The 22,347-nt window shown below is 36.0% G+C and overlaps 1 protein-coding gene across 1 annotated transcript in view; it reads right to left on the reverse strand.

Annotated features, from left to right (window-relative positions):
* Positions 1 to 9,444, reverse strand: part of LOC149532709 (uncharacterized) — a 118,898-nt gene extending 109,454 nt beyond the window's left edge. The window contains exon 1 of the mRNA XM_089803641.1: positions 8,971 to 9,444. The gene's annotated coding sequence lies outside the window, so the exon portion shown is untranslated. The remainder of the gene's footprint in view (positions 1 to 8,970) is intronic.
* Positions 9,445 to 22,347: the final 12,903 nt, after the last annotated feature.

Below are 22,347 nucleotides of genomic sequence, written 5' to 3' on the forward strand. Positions count from 1 at the left end.
ACACGTGACTGTCAATTTCTGCAGAATCTATGGTGACAGTCAAAGGTGTGACTAATCAAACCATTTACAATCTTCCTCCAACTTGTCCACACAATCAAACTTGGCCATTTCATAGTTTATAAACCTTTTGTGCTTTGTTTTGACAGTTACAAACTACTACAACTTTTCTGACCATACAACTTCCCCCATTTTTTGCAAACTGTGTAATTTTGCAAAGTTGCACTTTTGCAACTTTTGCAATTTTGTATTTTTGAGACAAAATGACCTTAAACTTTGCATTAACTCTTCAGATACATCCAAATGGACCTAAAATGCCCATTTACATCCTTCCATGACTCTTTTACACAAGTTTTATCTCCTTAAGCACGTCAAGACCTTGTGGTGCAACTTCTGACAACTTATTGCAAATACATTACATATAGATTCCATAAGAATCAATGACAACTTAAATGACTTCAAACACAAAAAAATGACACCTAAAGACACCTAGATATGATATTCTAAAGACACCTAGATATGACATCTAATATTCCAAAGATCCTACCAAATTGGCATTGAACTGCCACATGGACATACACACTTAACTAACCAATAACACTTAAAAAATTTGGATCAGAGATCCACAAACCAAAATTGACTGCACCTTACACCTTTTTTACTCCATGGCATTCCATGAGTGTTCCTAACCAGTTAGATGTCTCTGCAAGATGCTTTTAGAAAAGTTTTTGTTGTTTCATAGGCAGGCAGAAAGGGAGGTTGTGAAATGGTGAAGGTTTAACCATTTCGCAAGTGTGCCAACAGGGAACTTGCAGAACAGCAAAAAATCGCTGATTAAGGTCTCTTTGGCTCAGATTTGGTGTCTATTGGGGTTGCCCTGCATCAAGTAGAGAGAGAGGTTTGGATTCCAGGAAGACCGGAGAGAGTGAGATAAAGGTAGATAGAGGAAATAGAGGAGGAGTAGTTGGGAGGAAGATAGGTTTAGGCTTTTGGGAAGATAAAGAGTGAGATAGAGAGAGCAAGAGAGTGCTTACAATCAATATAGTTTCAGTAACCCCAAAAAAATTTAATATCTTTTACAAACTAGAATTTGCATTATAACTGCTAGACATCTGGAACCACTCTCAAACATCCTACCAATATATACATAAAATACAACTTTAAGTATAATTTTTATACTTAAAAAGTTATATCCCATATATATATTATGATGGCAAAAATGAAACAACATGAAGACAAAGATGGGGACTTAAAAGTCACATTTCATGTATATTCTAAAGGCATGTCATACAAACCAAAAAAGCATTGAAATTTTAGGAGTTTAAAAAAATTGACCAAGTCTTAGGCCACGAGTCACTGAGTCTGGGCAAGTCTAGCAAATGAAACTGTAAAAAACAACCAAATACCCGAATATATAGAATTTACAAAAGCTTTCAACAAAAAAACAAAAAGCAAAGTCATCTAAATATAGACAACTAAAAATAAACTAATTAAGACTACTGAAAAATAGAATTTAAACAACCCTAAGATTTAAAATAACGAGCCAAAAATAGCAAGAACCTAGGATACTAAAAATAGTCTAATAAACTCAAGAAAGTCTGAGACCGAGCCCAAGAAATTTGTCATCCATGCCTTCCCTAATGACTTGTAGAGACTCGCGAGTCTTGGTGAACTTTATTTGTTTCCTTAAATTAGTCGAACAATGGAAATTGATTTAGTCGGAGTCCCAAATTTTTAGACGCCTTAACAGCAATTAGAGTCAGGAGCCATCTATCTTTCGGATATGGCTTGGTAATCTTTATTCAAATGGGATCTTACATTTTTTGTATACAGAATCCCATAGAATGTTTAGGTTCTGTAGTGTTGGATTTTATGATCAGAAATAAGATAAACAACAAACAAAATTAATGTGAACAAAAGACACAGCAAATTATCTTGGGAAAACCCTCCAACTTGAGGGTGGAAAACCTGGGAACAAATACATCACTTACATATTAATGAAAGAGCAAAAGACTACTTCACAATGCCCAAAACTAGATCAAAACTGAAGCAATGATTATCACCCATATGATTTGCACACAATAAATGAAATATCCATTTGATCCAATCACTCAGCAAAGAATATCAAACCAGCAGCTTGAATACTCCTGCATGTCGATCATCATGAAACAAAGAATATCAATCAATGTGTATATATACAAATCCCTCTTGTAAGAATATATGAGATTGTCAAGATCTTTCATTGTCTTGACTCTTCAATGTTTTGTCCCTTCAAAGTGAGGACCCCTTGTTGTCTTTCATAAAAAATAGATAATTTATAGATTTCAAATTTAGGAAACAAAGATTGCTCGCGACACTAAATCACCGACATTTAGTAGTTGGTCTTGCATTAGTTATTTGATGCAGGTACAAGCAGACAGTGGGGCAGTCCATACAGGTAGTGTCAAAGCTGGTCTAAACACTTCCTACCAACCGCCCATACGGCAAACAACTTCTAATTCGATGCCCCACACAGAACAAAACTTTAAACAGCATCACAGAGTCACTAAGCAAGCATAAACAGTACAAATATAAGAAGTCACAATAGATACCCTCAGCCACATAGCTCACCTCTATGCTGCATTCAAATTTGGACAGAAACAAGAGACAAGAACACTAGATCAGCGCAATCCCAACTATTAAATTGCATTGTTGACCTCCTAGTCATGTTTGTTACATCCCTGCTTTTTTTGTTTAATTATAAAATAATCTTTATGGCCGTTGAGACTTAATGGTAAGTTGAGTTGATTGGTTAAGTTGTTATTCATTATGGTTTCATGTGAAAATTAAGTGATAGTTATTTGATATGGTTTCATGTGGAAATGAAATGTTAGTTATTCATTATGATCCACGAGAATTAGAAATATTTGATTTCGTTATGATGTTATGGAAAATGGTTTAGCTAAATGATTATTTGATTTTGATTTAATGAATTGGAAAAATGTTATTACCATGATAAAATTATTTTGCAGGAACATGGCAAAGGGGAGGGAACATTGTTAGAGAGGGAGACGGGCATGAGGGCACCACCTGCCATCGAGTTAATCAGGTATGAGTCCTAAACCACCAAGGTCAAGGGAAACTAGACTAGGCAAGCAAGGGTATATATACCAAGTGACCTCCATGAGCTAACCAGATCAGCACATGTAAGAAAAGATAAAAGTATTTACTTAAGTATAAAGCCAACTAAGAACAATTCGATACCTTTAAGAAATGGGCCAGTCCTTCTAGCTATGTCAGACATGTTCTAGTATAATGGTACCCACAGTACTTACATACATTTGTATATGTACATAATGTATATATATGTATGCATATATTCAAATATAACGTACATGCATTTATGCATAGAATTATAAATTTATAATATAACGTATATGCAAAATACGTATATTAAGAAAATTAAGTATAGATATATATAATGTATACATACACATACAAATATATGCAACTATAATAGGCACCATTATAATAACACATGGAGAATAAGGATATTCGTAATTCCGTCTTATATCAATGTCCTAAATTCTAGTATTATTTTCTCCATCAGGCCTTGATATTAAATTCCTTCAGCCTATTGATTTTATCGGCATTTTTATTTATGACTTTCGATTATACAAACCAAGAATGTAATCGGTGATCACCACCCTTTTAGACTTCTTGTTTGTAACTCATCGGGGAAGAATATAGTTTGAAAACCAAGCATACGTGAGACACAGAGAGCCATCTATCCAATACCTGCGATAACTCTCATTTCCAATGATAGCATACCTATTTGCAATCAAAATTCCTTTGCTAATAGCCATACTATCCAGCTCTCCACTATTCTCTGTCTGCGATCTATCTCCCTAGCAACTTGAGTTCTCTTAAGCATTTTCGCACCTCATCTAAAATCCACTACCACAACCAAGAGGAGATAGGATTTATATAAAGAGTCGTACCAGCCATCTGCAAAGCTTTTACCAGCAACAAGGGTGACATTCCCTCTAAATTATAGCCAGGTCGTTTGTCCTTCAGCTCTTCCTCTTTCTTTCATTATTTTCTAAATGAAAGCTCTGAGATTGAGCACCTGGTATGAATGTTTATCTGCGTATGATAAGACAGTGCCAAAATGAATGGATATATATAATCTACAGTCATCCAATAGTGAATGCTTTTATATATATGAAATTGGCTTGTACTACCTGTTGTTTATTTCAAGCTTTGTTCATTAATAAGTGGAAGGGAATAACCAAATCTGTGCAATCTTATACAAGGGTATAATCCATATGTCTCTGAGATAATAAAAGGCACCATTAGAAAGGTATTGATATTGTTTATGAAGTACCAAAGAACTTTTATTTTATAAATCTGTTATAAGCCCAGGTTGGGCAAGGAAATCTTGTTAGTAGTGAACAAAGTTTAATTAAGAATCATGAACAGTCACACTGGATGTGTCAAGGATGACCACGAATGTTGAGATGAAGGACATGGGCTGATAACAAACAATTATATGGAACAATGTATAAGTCAAAAGGTGGATAATCAGTACTAAACTAAACAGCAAATGAATGTAAACAAATGAGTGTAGACAAATAAACTAAACCAAGTTAGCTCGTGATGGTCAAAGGGGTATAATCTTGTTGTGAAGTCGAGCAATGGGTGAATGGGCACATAGTGTCCATGTAAATCCCTGGCCAAGGCAAGTTTAGTAGCTTAATATGTTGATGTGATCACTGGAGGTCAGGATAGCTTGCAGTCGGATGGATAGGTTGATGATAGGTATTCACAGTCTAGCCAGCTGTAAATTGACACTCACACAAAGATGCTCAGAGAAACAGGGGCGTCCCATGCCTAATCCCATGAGGGAGGGCCTTTCTCAGCAGAGATTGTATGGGCATACTTAGGGCGCAGTTGGCTAAGTATCTGACAGTGCTTCTCCTCTCCGCCTAATGCCAGGACTTGCTCAACACAAAAGGATCTGCATTCATGTCACCATTTTTTACCGGGTATTTTACTTTTGTATATATTTTCAAAGTTCAGCTGGAGTTATGATTAGGTAGTTGTTATTGTTATAATCTTATTTCATATTTTCAAATAGTTTAATTAAGTAATTGAATTCAACTGTCTTTATTCTGATGATATAAGTAGATAACTAAAATACTAATAATTTATGTTGTAACCGTTAATCCCTTTCACATGATTATGTAAAGTAGTTGTTATAACTATCTTCCATGCATATAAATTATGGAACGTGGCATATTTTTCATTTATATTAAATTGCTAAATTATGGTTGGGAAATTAGCATGTTACAATGTTATTGACCTACAACAAACAGAGACCTTTGATCATTTGATTCTAAAACTCAGAGAAAAATGTGCCTCATCGTCACAGTCTTTGTGCTCACGAAGTCTAAAATGTTGATCTGAAGTTCAGATATGTGGCAAAAAACTATGCAAGAAAGGGGGAAAAATGAAGTTGTGGTTTATGGTAGAATATCTCAGTAAGTTGCCTGGATGGCATATTTTAGTCTCAACAGTACTTGAAAATTTTGAGGTGCACAAGCCTTGACACAAGGATGAAGAAGTGATGAAAGATCACAATGCAGTAAATATCCCAGAGGTTTGCTACATGTGTGTGCAGCACTTTTGTGAATACAAGAGAAAAAAAGATAAGATTAACTTAGATGCCACGGAAAGAGGATGCAGAATAGTCTGTGTGGGTTTAAGCTCTGAAGGAAAAGGTATAAAGGTTTTTGTAATGATTAAAAAGGTAAAAGAGAGAAAACATGCAACCAATTACAAATGATTAAGAGGGATTTGAGTTTTCCAAGAGCGTCTGAGTGAGCTTACATGAGGATTTAAATGTGATTTTGGCAAGCTGGCCATTTCAAAAAAACGCAAAAATCGCCAAGGAAAACAGGCTTTATCCATTTTAAATTGGTTTGTGCACATGGACACTACCACAATTGTGCTAGTCACTGAGGTCACGACTACAATCACACCAGTTTCCAAGTGGAGACAGAATTTCAGAAGGCTGGGAATAGGTAGGAAAATAATATGGTATTAAGATTAGGCATCAGACCTTGGTGAAGGGTTTTCAACTCAGAATCAAGGTAAGTGAATCCTCCAGCATGTCTAAGAGAAGGGCGCTCATATCTACAAGAGTCAAATTCATTAAACCACATTACCAAGTCATCATATTGGTCTTCATGGTGGATATCCAGATTAGTACAACATAGAATGAGAATTGCAGAGTATTCAATTCTGGACTCTTCAATTATCGAATTCACGAACCACGGGAACAAATCAGTAATTGGCTCATTAGAAGTTAGAACCAATTGTAGGACTAGAGCAATTTAATCGTTTGTTTTTTGAGCATTGTTGTTTTCTTGACTGTCATATCTGAATCAGCATTGCTCGGATCGGGTTTTTATTATGATAATCAGGTACCCTAAATAAGTGAAGAACTTAACCAATACCCAAGGCATCCAGGCTAACACGGTCAAATAGAACACTACTTTTGGTTCATACCCTCTTGTTTTGATCAACTTTATTGTATACTTCATGTTTAATTACTTGTATAACCCAAAGTATTTTAATCACAGTAGCTTTCCTTTGTAGTTTGTTGTATTTTTTAATACCGTTAACATATTTTGCGATGTTGCATGGGTACACATACCCAAGTATCGGGTACTCAGTGGAGAGCATCATAGCTAAGGACCATGATCAAGATTTCTGATTTTTGTTTTGGTTTTTTGTTTGTGCATCAGCTTGTTATAAATCAAGCTTAATTCAATACGTAATCAATTTAAAATTTTGATATAATAATTATTCACAGTATACTTTACCACTGTTCAAGTCCAAAGTTTACATTTGCACTATGTCATTGTTATATGATTTATGATCTTGTTAATGTTTGAAGTCTGCCTTCTCTGTTATGCATCGAAACATTTAGCATAAATTATTATTACAAACATATTGTAATGTGAAACTGAAAAAAAATACATTACATCTGCAAATTTTATTACTGTTCTTGTTTTGGAAAACCATTGTCATGACTCAGATTTTCAGATTTTCTATAGCTATTAAATTTTTTTTTTTAAATTGAGCTACCCAAGTACCTTACTGTTATTGTTTTGAAAAACCAATGTGATGACTCATATTTTTAGATTTTCTATAAATATTAAATTATTTAAATAAAATTGAAGTCATATTTTCAGATTTTCTATTAATAATAAATTATTTTTTAAAATAGCTTGTATCCAAACCCTAATTACCCAAGTACCCTCATCCCCTGCAACCTTGATATTTTGTTTACTCATGAACGCTCTAATTATTGTTTACAGCTAATAGCATAAACTACTTTCACCTTTAACATATCAGATTTCAGCAAATTCAGTGTGTTCCCCCCAAATTCAAATGCTTCTAGCATTGAGATTTGTCACCACAGGGCGTTCAGTCTAGATTCACATTAACTTTCAAGTTACATTTGTTGCTGGTTCAAATGGTCCCCAACAGTGGAGACGACGAGTTAGATACAGAAAAGCATATGTTGTATCAAAATTTGGTTGAAGATGTATTATACAGACAGCAAAATACCATGGTGTCAATTTCAAAGATGCCAAAAAAAGGACATACCTTTCAGTACAAAAAAAACCTCCAGACTATATGAGTAGACATTAAGAGAAAGGATCCAATGGTTGCGCACCCTAACTTCATGCTTCTCAAAATACTACGTAGAAATTTCAAATCAGTCCCAACTTTTACAGCAGCTTACTTGGCAAGGCCTCTGCTTACTAAAGTTTCAGGGGTCACACCATCAAAGATGATGCCACATCACCATGCCTTTTCTTAAGGCATCTAAAACAGTCCAAAAAAAGTGAGATCAATGGTCATGCAAAAAGGGTACCCATACTTGTGCAGGTGATGTGGCATCCCGTGATTGGTTACTTTTTACAACAAAGGGTACATTTCATTCAATTATGGGCAGTCATCATTGTAATAACAACTATAAAGTCACAACTATTGGTACAATGTTGTCAACAAAAATTAACAATTACATCAACAAGTACGGGTATTAAATCAATAAGTATGGATATCATATTAACTACTCCTATTACACCCATTGGAACAAGTTCATGTAGAGGGTTCTTTCACCTAATGTAGGTCCAAATCATCAACAAAGAATATGGCACGGTATCTTATAGAGCCTAGAATTTTTAAGAACAATATTCAATTTGGAATAATCACATGGCAAGGGAATGGACCCAACAAAGCACAAAGCCATATTCAAAATGGAAATACTCACACGTCAAAGGGACTGACAAAGTACACAAGCACGTATAAGTAATGCTAGCAGCAGAAAGAATGAGAAATACTAACACATCGACTAGAGGTATTCGCCCTCGAGCCTGCTTTGGACCCACAAAGCTCTTAGTGCATAACAGAGTATTAATCAGTCGGGCCAATCCATGCCCTACAAAACTCTTCTTTACTATCAACGGTTGCCTAATAGAACATAGACATCTAAACAGAGCATTGCAATCCATCTATTATGAAAAAACTGTATCACAACGCAGCAGACAATGCCAGATATGCTAATTGTATACCTTACTCCATCTTCCCCATACATAGTCGAATGCAGACGACGAAATTTCCAGTTAAACAGAACAAACCATATTATATAATTTGCAACGAGCACATTTGCGAATTCATCATTCAGAGAAGCAAACTTCTCGCCCGCATATTCCAAAAAGATGCAAATATATAATTTGCAAGACCGCATTCGATCATTTCTTCGTGCCAGGCATTCAAGCATTCAGAATTTTCGCAACAAAAAGGCTATGGAACAACAAGCAACTGAACGTCTCAAAATTAAAGCGCGGCCTAAAACGCATGAATGTAAAAATCCAAGCATTGCAGAAGACATCAAAACTTTTGAAAACACCGTACATGTTCGCGAGGGGAGAAATGCAAATGCCGAACTCCTTGCTTGACCTCCTCCTCCTCCCCTGCCCGCAAGAAAATGGACCCAAGTGCAGCAAGGGAAATGTTTAAAAGACCCGCAGAATTTTATTCGCTGCTGAAGAATATACCTCCACAGATTCGGGGCAACACGAAGAATATGCCCTAATAGGGATAGATACGCAAGTGCCTTGTCCTCTCCAACAGCAAACGGAGTAAGGAGGAGGCGGCCCACGGATAAAAAAGAAAAGGCAAAGGCAAAGTGTTTATTCGCTTCTTGTTTCTTTTACAGACGAGCACATCCATTGACAATGGCCTCGTCTGACGTGTGAGTGATTGTTTGGCTTACGGATCAGAAATTAATTATCTTTGTGTTGAGTTTCGTGCTTTTAAAAGACAATTGTTTTTATCTGAGACGAGGTCATACATTCGTTCATCCGTGGCCGCCATTGGAGATGATGTGATGCCATGTAATATTTGGTCGGCTCTTTTAGCCGACTAAAATGGATTGTGGTAGTTACGGTAAGATGTATAGATGAGAACTCGTTCTATAGTTTATTGTGCGCACTAAAATTTCAGTCGGTCAATTTAAAATGGTCCGCATAGGGGCCCCATCTAAATATTTGGGTTTAAAAAAAGTCATAAACTAGCACCTCCATCCTTTTGGTTGGGCAAGAGTTTAGTCCATTCAAATTATGAGATGTTATCATTAGTCTTTGTAATATATTTCTAAAATAGTTGCATTCATCCAATATCACCTCTATCTCTACTCTCTCTCTTCCTTTTTCTTCCCCTTTCTCTTCTCTCTATAATACTTTTCAATATATTTATGATCTTTACACACTCTCTTTCCCCTAATTCTTTATGATCTTTACACACTCTCTTTCCCCTAATTCTTTCTCTGATCTATATTCTCCCTCCCTCAATCCCTCTCTCCCCTCCTTTGTCCCTTCTCTCTTTGTCCCCCTTCTCTCTCATTCTCATTCTCTGTCTTTCCCCTTCCCTCTCTATGTAAATATATTTCAAATTTCCCCCTCCCATTCTCTTTCTCTCTCCCCCTTCCCCCTCTCTCTCCTTTTGGTACTCTTTCTCCCCCTTCCTCTCTTTCTAAGGTTCTTTTCAATATATTTCAAATCTTGTATCTTCAAATATTTTATGATGTTATAACTTTAATTTGTTCTTGTATCTTCTTAAATTGGACACACTCCAATTTAATGAAGGTTTAGCACCAATTTAATGTGAGATCATCAATCTTCCTGTGTCTTTCATTTCTTCTTCCCTTTTATGCCCTTCATCCTAGGTGGAATTGGGTAAAACCTAATAGATCCTCTTTGAAGCTCACATTTTCATAGTGTTAAGCTCGAGATAGGATCTATCTTCCTAGGTCCTCTCCTCCCTTCATCTATCCACTTGGAATCTACTCCTTATACTGTAACAGCTATATCTCGGACTCTGCACCTGATTCTGGAGATCCTGGACCTGTTTTGGGATCCCAAAGGGATTTTGGAGGTTTCCGAACCGAGTTGTCAAGGGCGCAATGCAATTGTATTGGTCCAATCAAGGGCACAATGTGCCCTTGATTGGGACCTATTTTGGGTCTCCTTTTTGAGTCTCGTGTCCGAGCATGTTTGGCAAGTTAATTCCTAGGCAGGTTAACATGCGGGAGTTAGTCAATCCGAGCTCTATATAAACCCTTTCATTTGCTCCATTTTTCATATCCATCTATTCACAAGCAAGTATCTCATCATCACATGTTCAAGCACTCAAACTCTCAAGTTCTCAAATGTTCTTCAAGCACTCAAGGCATTCAAGCTATTCCTCTAGTGAAGATCAAGGATTTATGCATTCAAGTTATTGAAGAAGTTTATGATAGATCTTTTATTGTGTTTTTCAACATTCAAGATCTCCCTTCATACATTCAAGATCCTTTATGGCATCTTCTACATTCATCCTCTCGTGATTTACATTCATCTACAAGGCAAATTTCAATCACATACATTCATGAAGGTTTTGGTTTCATTTGATGTCATTTCTAGGATTTCAAAGTTGAGTTAAAGCTATTAAGCCTACATACTTGATTACATTCTAAATTCAATAGCATATTCATAGATTTACATTATTTTTATCTATCACTACTACTTGCTAGCATTCTATCTTTGTTTCAATTATGGGTTAATTCCTAAACTGGGATTTGATCGAGGCAACCCCCCCCCCCACCCCCCAACGACAACAAACAAATAAATCCTTTATTTTGGAGGTTTCAAATCTCGGATCGGCAAATAGGTTGTAGATCTAGATACCCTTTTTTGCTTTCTTCAAATTTGTGAAATAAGAATCAATGTCACACACAATCAATCAGGGTGGTAGTGCACCCTGATTATCTAGGTCACCCATGACAGATCACCAAACAATTTTTGGGTTTTGTCTGTAGCGCAATTTATCAATGTCAAGCAGGGAATTAGACCTTTTGGAGGTCATTTGACAACTCATTTTCATGTTTGTATTTCACAAGTTATATAATCTTCCTCTCTTTCATTTATACATACTTTATCTTTTTGTCATATCTTTATATCTCAACTCTATATTGCATATCTTCTTTCTTAAACCTTCTTAAGATGGAGGTGACAGGAAAATAAATCTAAGTTATTCATCCCTTTTTCATGAGGATTTTCATTAGTACTTCCTTTTTTTTATCAATCAAACCTAATCAAAGGATTGGATCATGATCTTCCCCCTTCATTAACATATAGTTGGATTGCTTCCATTTTCTTACTCTACAGTTCAGTTTATCCCCCTTCACCTCTCTCTATGATCATTTTCAATATATTCCAGATCTTGTATCTTCAAATATTTTATGATGTTATAACTTTAATTTACTTACGTATATGTTGACTCTCTCTCTCTCTGTCAAATATTTTATATCTATCAATTTTATGTATGCTTTGAGTGTGCTTATATTTGTGTGCCAGTAACATAATGATTAGTTTACAAGTCACATATTTGTATACTTCATCTTGAGGATTTTATAGTACTCAATATTTATCATCATTGCTTTCCATATTTATATCCTTTATAATCACACATATCATTACACAACCAACTTTCACTTTTCAACCTTAAACAATGTCATTCATAGTCACAAATCCAACTCTTAAACTTTTCATAAATTTAGAGTGATTCTCTTACATGACTTTATAGAAAAAATTAACACTATATGTTTGTTGTGTTTTAAGAAAAGTTGCACGTATATTGTGCCAAATATATATATATATATATATATATATTTTTTTTTTTTTTTTTTTTTTTTTATTTATTTATTTTTTTTTTTTTTAAAAAATCTCAAATGTAGTTGTGTGCTTTAAAAATCTAATTTTGATGAACTTTTTTCACAATTTTTAGTAGAATATTTAAAGAGAGGAATTTTGTTATTTTTTAAAAACTATTTTATTATTAGTAAGATGTTTCAAACAAATAATATAGTGTTCATTTGTTTTTTATTAGATAAACAGGTTTTACAGGGATCCTAAAACCCAAGAGTTAAAACATTAAAAAGGCTGAAAATAAGCACAAGGTCCAATCGAAAAATAAAGAACTTAGAAAAGACCAGGAACAGAAACAACATGAACCGACAAAGGCAAAAGCCCTGACAAAAAGCCAAAAAAAGGCACAGATAGAAACAAAAGAATAGGCAATGGATTAGTCCTCGTTCTTTCTCTCCAACTCTTGCATGACCTAAGCAGCCTCATAGGCCATCTGGTTCTCCTTAGCCTCCTGCTGGTGCGCCCTTTGATCCTCCTGGTCCTAACCATTTTTGATGTTGTCCTTAGCAAGGTCGACCACCAGTCTGGCTTTTTCCCTGTCTTTTCCTTCCTCATCTTCCTGCATAACTCTGTCTTTGATCCAGACAGTTAAAGATATGATGTTGTTAATGGAACTTAGCAGTGAAATCATCTGGTTCGAGAGATTGTGGTTGTAGTTCTCGAGGTTGTTAATCCTTCTCTCTACCAGATTGAGCCTCTCACCATGGCCGTTTCTATTGTCAGAACTCGTTCCATTCTTGTATTCCTCCATATGACCCACCTGCTCTTTGACCTCCTCCAGCTCATGGAAAAGCCACTTGATTGATCTGTAGTTATCAATCATATTGTTGTGGGCATTGTTCAAGAGGTTCATCCCAGTTTCCCTGGCTTTATCCGAAATAGCCACAATCGTCAGGTCTATGAGTTCTTCATGCCGCGACCCTTCTTGGTTTTCCACGAGGACTTGCAGATTCATGGCCTCTCTAAAAATGCCCATTTTTTAGGTCCTAACATTATAAAAATTTCATGCTTTCCTCTTGTCTTTGACCTGCACCTCCCCTCCCTCGATCTTAGAATCCATTTTTTCCTCCTCGAGTTGGGCTTGAAGATGGATAGGAGAAAGAGGCAGCAAAGACATATCCGGTTCTTGCTGCATTCTCCCATCCTCCAGACCCTCCCTCTTGTGTTTCTTCCCTCCCTGGTCTTCCTTATTTTCCTCCTGCATCTCCTTTTCCTACTATTTCATCTCCATATCCTCCTCATCATCGTTGTCAACCTTCTCATCCTTCACAGGTTGCTTCTGCCCATGATCCCTAGGGCTTTTTCTACTAGGGTTTATGGAAGAAGGCGAATTCTTGACCTAATGGGTGACTTTTTTACCAGCAAATGAAATCCCCTCACCCTTAGAGCTTAAGCTCTGAATATCATCCGAGTTAGAAGAGAAGCTGGAACTTCCAGAGGTCACATTCTCAGTCTGAGGGGGGGCATTGTTTATTGTTTGAACCTTAAAGTGCTCATAAATAAGTAGCAAGAGCCCCTCATGCAGAGTGAGGTTATCAGTGGGCTTCTTTTTGAAGCTATCCACCGCCTTGCTCATGGAAGTTAACAAGTAAAAAGGAAAAGAAATTTTACAGCTGTGCCAAAAATGATTCAAAAGAACAAAGTGGTGGGTACGAGCTCAATCAAACCTAGGGTCAAGAGTGATGTACTCAATTACAACTCTCAAAACATACCTCCATAGTTTTTTCATGGCATCAGGAACATAGTACGTGTCAATCTTCTTCAAGGCTTTCAGTTCCTTCACAAAATCTCACACAGCGTTAGCCGAGAGCTTCTTATCCCTAAAGAACTTAAAACTCTCAATCGAAATTTCAGAAACGGTCGAAATCACCTCCTTAGTAATCATGAAAGAAACCCCATTCACCTTTACTCTGTCATCCTTCCATGATCCAACCATATTGTTGGTCACCTCCTGATCAAATCCATGCAGTTTCATAATGTATCATCCTGACCTAATCCAGCTTCTCCCAAACTTTTTCCCTATTTCTCCATTTCTCTATTTCACCCACCATCTCCTTTCTACACCTTTCGCCTACCATATTTGCACTCTGCACATCCTCAATTCTCATATGCACCTCGCACTGTAACTGATAGGAACCTCTGTGTATGAGCATAATGCAGAAAGAATTAACCTTTATGTTGCTCCTATTACAAATACAAAAAATGACCCACAAAGAGTGTCGAAAAGTCTGTAATAAATTACAACAATTACGATTTCCCATGCTACCTTTTTGGGAAGTACCCTTTCCCCTTAATCCATTCATAATCATAATTGCACATTGATCTTCTTCGTACTTCCTTGGATCTTATCCAGTTCGATCATGCTTTTGACATCTACCAGCAAACTATTTTCAGGATGCCATGTCATTTTTTGGTTTGCGTCGACCCTTATATTAGCAAACCTATTGGCTACCGAGTTAGCTTCCCAGAATATATGAGTGATGCGGACTCTATTAAATTTGGTAAGAGTCTCACGTGTCTCATCAATAAGATTTGCAATCAACCATGATGGCTGAGAGTTGCCTTTAATACATTTTATAATGTTGTTTGAATCCCCTTCAAGCCAAAGGTTAGTAACTCCAATTTCAAAAGCCAGTTTGATAGCGTAACATGTAGCATTGGCTTCCGCAAAGTGGTTGGTTTGAAATCCCAACAAGAGGGGAAAAGCCACACTACCATTGCCATTTTCATTCTTTATTATGCCTCCACTTCTCGAGGAGCCAGGATTTCCCTTGGAAGCTCCGTCAAAGTTGGCCTTATGCCATCCTTCTGGGAGGAGAAGCCATTTGGCTTCCTATCTTTTCATCTTTCTGTCTTTTGCCTTCTCCTTTTTTCTGCCACCTAATTCTATATCTCCCCCTTTCCTCACTAAATAGTTTTCCTTAATGTTAGCAAATATCTTCTTCCCTATCACTATAGTCGGCTCCTCTTTATCTCTGAAGATGTTATTGCTCCTCTCCTTCCATATGCTCCAACAGAAATGAGGCAGGATCTAGGAACTTAATTCCTAAAGATCAGACCTATTGAACATGCATTTCCATTTATAGAAGAGATCTAGAAGGTTAAAAGGCACGCACTAGCTGAAGCCTAAGTCCTGGGTGAGGAAAACCCAAACCTCCCTGGAGAAGGAGCAATGAGTGAACAAATGATTGCCAGTCTCTATCTGATCTTTACATAACACACATCTGCTAGGCATAATATGACCTCTTTTAATGAGGTTATCCTGGGTGAGGATTTTGTCCTGTAGAGCCAGCCAATAGAACATATTAATTTTTGGAATGAGGCCAGGGAGCCAAGCCCTCGACCAAGGAGGAATCTCTTTTAATCTCCAAAGGGCCGAATACCCAGAGGCAACAATATATAGCCCATTAACGTTATCTCCCCAGACCAATCCATCCCTATTGTTATTTAGGGCCATAGAATTTAGCATTATCATAATTGGATTAAGATCTTTAGAGATGACAGAAAGGTCTATCCATCCCTGTTCGTTCATATAGTTACTAACTTTCTGCCCAAAAAAGTTGATGCAGTCATTCACCCAAACCTCATAGATGGGGTTGTTCATAAGAGGGCCCTGAATAATCCAACTATTGGACCAGAACTGGATATCCTCCCCATTTCCCAATTTCCAAGAGACTCTAGAGTTTGCCAGGTCCCTAGCTTTTAAAAAACCATTCCAAATAGCAGATCCTCTTGGGATATTCTCACTGAAGAGGGTAAACTGCTTAGAGGGCCTCTTTATGTACTTGTTTACCAAAATGTCTCTCCATTCCCCTGTACTGCTAAAGATACACCATATTTTCTTAGCCAAAAGAGCCTTGTTGAGGTGAGTTAGCTTCTTGATGCCAAGACCTCCATTTTTCTTTGGGAGGCAAACTTTTTCCCAAGCAACTAGGGGATACCTTTTATTCCTTTCAGCCCCCGTCCATAAGAAGTCTCTCTGAATTTTTTCCATCCTCTCAGCAAATTTCACAGGGATCACAAAAAGGCTCAAAGCATATACAGGCAAATTCTAAAGGGTGGATTTTACCAGTTGGCATTTTCCAACTTGGCGTAGAGAGGCCCCTTTCCAACCAACCAGCTTCTTACTGAATCTATCCATAATGCCATTCCAGAAAGAATCAGGAGGATTCGTGCCCAAAGGGAGCCCAAGATTTGTTACATTACTGATACATTTTATTTTATTTGAATTAGTGGAATTGTATAAATAAGAATTTTGTGCAATTGCACATTGCATCATTAATATTGGGGTCCATAAAGTAATTAAAATTGTTACTCTCCAAAGTTTTATCATTGGCGAGACAACCCAAAACACAAATTGGTAATGTTAAAGATATTTTATTCTATTTATAAAATGTATAGTGAATTTTGTTCTACCTATATTGTATTTGGCTATCGTGTGGCAGTCTAAATTGGAATTCTATGATCTATACAATACCACATGAATGCGGTTGCTACAATACGAATGGAAGAATTTGTTAGATGAGATGGTGTGAGGAGGAGAGAAAATAATTGATAGTATCCCAAGCTTTAGATTTCTTTAATATCCAAAAAAAGTTTAATCATATGACAATTTTTTTAATGAAAATACATTTTGTTGTTTAGCCTATACAACAAATGAAACATGTATCTAAAAGTACTTTTCGTTAATAGTTGAAAATTTTGTATATTGGAACTATTTTACTATTATTATTTAATGTGTAAATCAGGGGACGAATCTTCTTCAAACTATTGAGAAAAATGCAATGGTGTCACAATGCATTATGTATAGTTCTTGGTAATTATTTTACCCAAAAGTTTAACAAAATTATAGATTATCTTGTAATATATAAGATAATTTTTCTTATGTGATCAATGGCTTTTTCTTATTTTGAGAATTTTTAATTGAAACTAACATCTAGTCTTTCATGCTATTAAAAGAGAATTGAGCAAATAATTGTCAATGGCTTAGATCATGAATAGTTAGAATGCTCCTAGTTGTAAAAGAAGTGGCATGTTAGATAACTGGGGGAGTGAATCAGTTGTAACCATTCATCCCACAAGCCTTAAAAATACTTTTGTACCAACTTCAACTTCATAAACTTTCACATTAATAACTTGATAACCACATCAAACATCATAATTCAAACTTATATGGACTTCATATCAAACTGTTATTTCAATGTTTCTTAATATATTAAGTATCAGAGTAAGCATCTAGCTTATACCTGTATATACTAATATGTTAGCAAGAAACACTAATTTATTTAAAGAAACAAAGCATTAACTAACAAGACTAATATAACATATAAGAGAGACAAAGAGGAAACAAACTCAAATGAGAATGTGAGCCATTAAGGGGGCTCTCTCAATTAGATTATTCTCTTGATTTGGGGATGAGTCTATTATGTGGATGTGGGATGTATGCTCAAGATACTCAAACTATGCTTCAAAGGAGATGGAAAATGGCAAATTGGTAGCTCTGTGAGCTCTCAATTTGGCATTATAAGGGTATGGTTAAAGGCTTTGTTTCTCAAACTAGCATTATAACTTTGGCTTAAAGGTTGTGATTGATATGGCTTGGGAGGGGATTCAATTTATAGGCTAAGGGCTTGAGGGTTTGAGGGTTAAGATGCAAGGAAAGGAAAAAGCTTATAGAGGGCTTAGATTGCATGAGAGGAGAGCACATGGATTGTGCTTCCTTACAGCCAATCAGGGAGTGACACATGTCACAGGGTGAGTGGATGGAGGAAATGGCAAGGATGAGTCAAAAAAGGAGGCTCAAGGCCTTAAAGACCCTCATAAATGGCTTGTAAGAGCAATGAATGGGTTTGTAAGAGTCTTTATGGCCTTGTAAGAGCATTGAAGGCTTAGTGGTTGGGATATTTTGGATGGAGTTTAGATTGTTGACTTTGCTTGGTTTAGGAAAGTCTTAAGCTTGCTTAGGGAATGTGACAAGGTTAGGGGGGGGATTAGAGGTGATTTAGGATTAGATTAGGGATGTTAGAGACATGCAAGTGGATGGCATTCAATGAGGGTGGGTGAGTTAGTAGCTAAGCTTGGTTAGTATGGGTGGATGGGGTGGATTAGGCTAAAAAGGGGGTTTAGAGATAGGCTTAGGATTAGGATAAATAAAGTTTATTTATCTCATAGGTTTGGTTTGAGGAGATATTTATTAAAACATTTTTAATAAATACGAGAATTGATATTTAACCTTAGTTAAATATTTTGAGTTGGGATTAAGGGTAGAAAATGATGGGATTAGCCTTTAATCGAAATTAAAGAAGGATTAGAAGATTTTGGAAGAGGTTAGTGATCTTAAGGAAATTGGCCAAGTTTTGGGCAAAAAATAAATTAAATATTTATTTTGGGATTTTTGGTCAATTTATTAATTAAATAATTAATAAATAAGGAAAATAAAGTTTAAATAAGATTTAAACATTTTTGGGAGGGATTCCTTAATTAAATGTTTTTAATTAAGATAAAGGGATTTAATGGCACAAAAAAAAATTAATTAATTAATAAATGATGATGTCATCAGGGACTTTTCAGAAAATAAAAATACTTTATTTTCTAAGGGATTTTAGGTGTCTACAATACGAAGTTGAAACATTAAATAGTTAACATGAAATAAATGTGCAACATAATAAGCATTCACATAGTTGACACGAGTATTTAACTTGGAAAGCGTGTAAAGGAAAAAACCACCTAGGAACAAGCCATCCAAATATTTTCACTCTTGTGAAGTGAGTTATGTTAGGAGCCAACCTTGTTAAAAGGTTACATGGACATTTTTAGTGTGACCTTATTAGAGATAAATGTGCAACATAATAAGCATTCACGTAGTTGACACAAGTATTTAAATTGGAAAACATGTAAAGGGAAAAACCACCTAGGAACAAGCAACCCAAATATTTTTAGTCTTATGAGATGAGCTATGCTAGGAGCCAACCTTGTTAAAGGTTACATGCACATTTTTAGTGCAACCTTGTTAGAGGTTTTCACCAAAGATTATATAGACCTTATCACTCCTTCACATTTCTAAAGAGTGACCTTCTCTGAAGGACTTACAAGCATTAGTATTGAATGTTACCATATCGGATTTCAAAGACTTGTTAGTTCCACTTGATAAAGAGATTTTTCTACTATAATGGTAAGAAAGAAACAAAAAAATTATTTGTTAGGTTTTAGCACTACCTTGCTTGTTTAGATCTCTACTTTTCTCTATCTCTTCCTTTTGATCCCTTTCTAGTTGATTTACACACTTCACACTTCTACTTGGCACTTCCTCTACTTGATCTTCACACTATTGTTATGCTCAATTCACCTTCTGTCAACAACTTGATCAATATCTTCTACTCCAACAATGATCAACAATAATCAACAATAAGAAACATCTTGTTCAACCCTTTAAATTGATAACTATTGTTCCAGAATATTTTAGATTTTGCCACTTAATTACAATCTTAGATCTCCATCGACTTCACATTCATTGAATCTAAACGCTTAAGAAATAGATTTCCTTCTTTAACTTTGTTCTCCAATTCAAATTGATAAAATCTCCTCCATTAGATCTTCTTTGAATTACTTCAGTCATTGATCTCATAAATGACTTTGTCATTGTCTTTTGATCTTCTCAATCATTATTAGTTTTCATCAAATGTCATCCTCAAATTAATCTTTTACAAACTTGTTCTTCATGTTCATGCTCGGTGATCATTACAAGTCACTCAGTCAATACTTGATTTGGTTAACACAAAAACTACTTGGTTAACACTAAACTTCAACACTTCTTTGTCAGGTGCTGCATGATAAGTGTAGTAGCTTGATTAATATGGTATTCCTTCATTCAATGATCAAACTATCTTGCATATACATCTTGCTTGAGATCATGTAAATCAATCAAGACAAAATTACATTGTCAGAGTCTAACTCATTCAAGTGCCCATTGCATACATACATTTATATCATCATACTTTCTTCAAATCCTCTTCATCAGTCAAATAATATGGCATTCTAGTGAATTAGCATAATGTCTAACCAACGAAGGCTTGACATCAATGACAACATAACAATTTATATGACTCTTCATATACATTAATCAACACTATCAGTTGGGGCTAACATAGAAACACATAAACATAATATTTTACATTACAAAATATTACATCATAAGATAATAAAATGTATGTATCGACAACAACATAACACTTCAACTCTCTAACTTTATTTAGGTTCAACATCAAGTTCTCTACTTTGAGAAATTATCTCCTTTTGGGTGTACTCCACTTTCTGGTGCAGGGCACCAAGGGCACAATGTGGATCAAGGCATAGGATGACCTTGTGGATGACCTTGTGAAAGATATGTAATGATCCACAACAAGATGTTTTTTATTACACTTTGAATGTAATAAGAAATAATCTTATGTTTGGTCAAGGAACTTCAAGTGTGCTTATAAACCTAAGTTCACTTAGTCTAAAAAGATCCTGAAATTGCCTATTTTGAGTAAATAGGAGTCTCTAATATGTTTTTATGTTCATGCCACCTTAATAGTGTTTGTAGGAAGGCAAATGAACAAGTAATCTTTTCTTAAGTGAAAAGTTGTAAAAGTTGTTGATCTACAATTTTGTTGTTGACAACTTTTTGTCAAAAGTGCAACTTTTCACCCAACAGTCCCAACCTTTCAAATTTCTATTGTAACCATTGGGGATGATGAATTTATGCATATACACTCTAGAAAAAACCAGAGGTGTGAAGTACTGTACAAACAAATCAAATTTGAGGAGAAATAAATAGTTTTCTTGAGCATTTATTGTGCGTACGAAGTTGTACGGATTGGTTGACTAGATCATATGGCATAAGTTGGTAGACCTATGAATCCTAATTCTATTGCACTTTGCTTCATTCATTTTTGTTAAGTTTGGTAGAAGATATCTTTGTTTTACTAAGGTTGGATCAACAAACCCTGAAATTGAGGGTTTCCACAGCTTTTGGGTTCTAACATGTGACTCCATGGTTGGAATTCAATGGTCTCCTAGATTTCACAAGGTTAGGACATGTATTTTTAGATTCCTTAATTTTAGATTTGCCTCAGGAGATCTGAAGGTTCTATGAGCGAACCCTCGGTTGAATATTCACACGTATTCAACCAAATTTGTGAGGGTTTGTAGGGGAAACAAAGGGATTAAAGTCTAGAACTTGGTAGAAGGTTGTTTTATGGGGGGAGGAAGACCTTCCACATCAGTTTCTAACCCTAGGAACCCATTCTCGTTATTTTCCAGGTGTTCCAAGCCTCTTTTGTCCAATTAGGCCTAAGAAGCCAATGTGAGTTTAGGGGTGTTGGAGTAGGTTAGGAAGTTGAAAGTTGGGGGATAGATAAAAGGCCCAAAAGGGTGTCTGAAACTATAATTTTTTTACCAAGTTTTTCTGGGGATTCCAAGTTGTTGCCCTAAAACCCATAAAAGTACTATTAGGAGCAATTAGGCCTCTTAGTGCATTTGGTGGTTGTAAGTGTTGGGGTGTCCAAACTGTGGTGGAAATCTGATCTTTGTGTTTCCCTTGAAGGGTCCCAAGTCTTGGTTGGAGTCAGGGAGTTGGGTTATGATCATTTCCAAGTTTGAGCCCTAGGATCCAAAATAGAGTTTTAGAGTCACTTTGTGGAATTTGTGAAAAAGTTTGTGGAAGTTGTTTTAAAAGTTTGTGAATAGTTGAAGTGTGGAAGAAGGGAGCCTTAGAGACCCTTGGAGGGTATTGAGTTGCCTTAAAGGATTGGACTCATTCACACTTTTGTTGTGAGCACTCTACGAAAAGTGGTACCATAGCCACTAAGGTCTAGTGAAAATGGCAGAGGAAGATGTTCCCTTGAGGATCACTAATATAGAATTGGCAAAGATTGTCAAGGAGCAGATGGCTAAGAGTAGAGCCATGAGATAAGAAAGTAGGACTATTAGAAGAGAGATTGAAAAATTGAAGGGGAAAGTGTGTAAAGGAGACGAAGGAGATTCTGAAGGAGAAGAACAAGAGGAG

Source organism: Cupressus sempervirens, chromosome 10 (genome assembly GCF_028749045.1).
Source record: "Cupressus sempervirens isolate cs-2001-9-10 chromosome 10, ASM2874904v1, whole genome shotgun sequence".
NCBI lineage: Eukaryota > Viridiplantae > Streptophyta > Pinopsida > Cupressales > Cupressaceae > Cupressus > Cupressus sempervirens.